The sequence below is a fragment of the Pteropus alecto genome, unplaced genomic scaffold (genome assembly GCF_000325575.1).
Source record: "Pteropus alecto unplaced genomic scaffold, ASM32557v1 scaffold101, whole genome shotgun sequence".
NCBI lineage: Eukaryota > Metazoa > Chordata > Mammalia > Chiroptera > Pteropodidae > Pteropus > Pteropus alecto.
In genome coordinates this window covers 13,550,812-13,552,131 of record NW_006432945.1, presented here as the reverse complement: position 1 = coordinate 13,552,131, position 1,320 = coordinate 13,550,812, and the positions used below count along the sequence as shown (strand labels likewise).

At 62.1% G+C, this 1,320-nt stretch overlaps 1 protein-coding gene across 1 annotated transcript in view; it reads left to right on the top strand.

Annotated features, from left to right (window-relative positions):
* The window catches only part of TNN (tenascin N), a 57,643-nt gene that overhangs the window by 37,630 nt on the left and 18,693 nt on the right, over positions 1–1,320 (top strand).

Sequence of the window (1,320 nt, the reverse complement as noted above, 5' to 3'; positions counted from 1 at the left end):
CGCACGACCCGTTCCACGCCGGCTTCTGCCCTCATCTCTAATCGCGGCCTTTGCTGAAGTCAGCCGTGATTCGTGCCGCCAAAGTCTGGACGGTCGAGGCCTCGCGTTCCCTGACCTGTCACCAGCATGTGACGCTCTTGACTACGGCTTTCTCTCTGCGGCCTTCGCAAACCCACATTTTCCTCATCGCCCCGTCCACCTGCCTGCCCGCTCCTCCCTCCCCCGAACGAACTCATCCTCCTCCGTGTGGCTGTTACGCACGGAGGGTCCTCGGGGCTCGACTCGAGGAGTTTTCTCTCTTCGGTTCCGATTCGCTTCCTACGGCCTCGTCCTTCCCCGTGGCCTCATTTAACCCGCAGGTCTCAGCAGCTTTCCATATTAGTTACGAGACGCTGGGCTGTCTGCAGTAACGAGCCAACACCACATTCTAATAATCTAAAACGTAAAACAAATTTTCTTTCCTCCCATGTGCGAAGTCTTCTGCGGGTTTGGCAGTCACTCCTAAGTGGTGACTCAGGGATTCGGGCCGATTCCAACTTGTGGCTTCGCCCTGTCAACACGTGGCCTCCACCGAGGTGTGGCGGCTCACGGAGACGGACGAGACAGCACGGGACCCCCTCCCCACCCTCGTGTGCTCCCACCTACAGTCCTTGGGCTAGGACGAGCCCTCCTGAGTTCCTGGGGACAGGGGCTGCACCTGGCACTCCCACCTTCACACGTCTGGCCGAGCTCTCTGGAAGCCCAGCCTCCACGTCCAGCGGGGTCCTTCATTCACAGCATACCTCGGGGGTGACTCGCCCTCACCACGTCCCCAGTGAGCTCCTGGCGCACTCAGAAAAGGCGCCCCGCCTCAGCGAGCGGCCCCCCAAACAGCCAGCCGAAGCCGCAGGCCGCACTCGACTTCCTCCTCTCTTCCAGTCCCACCTTCGACCCGCCGTTTTACCCCCGTCTGCGGTCGGGGCAGCCCCTCTCCGCTTCCGGGCGGTCTGACGGCTCGGAGTGTGTCGGAGGGCAACATCCATCCCCCTTTTCAGGTCTTCCAGAGGCGGAACACCGGGCAGCTGGATTTCTTCAAGCGCTGGCGGACCTACGTGGACGGCTTCGGGGACCCCATGCAGGAGTTCTGGCTTGGTATGGCCTTTGGGAACCCCGGAGGGCTAGGTTGTGGAGGGAAGATTCTCGCCCCCCCCAAAAGCTGGCCAGGCAGCTCGAGGAAGCTCCCCACATTCGGGACAGGTCCAAAGGAACCTGCCGCCCGGTGTGCTGCTGCTGCCTTAGAGAGATGGGGTCGGCGGGGGAGGGAGGCTTGTATGGTTGCCC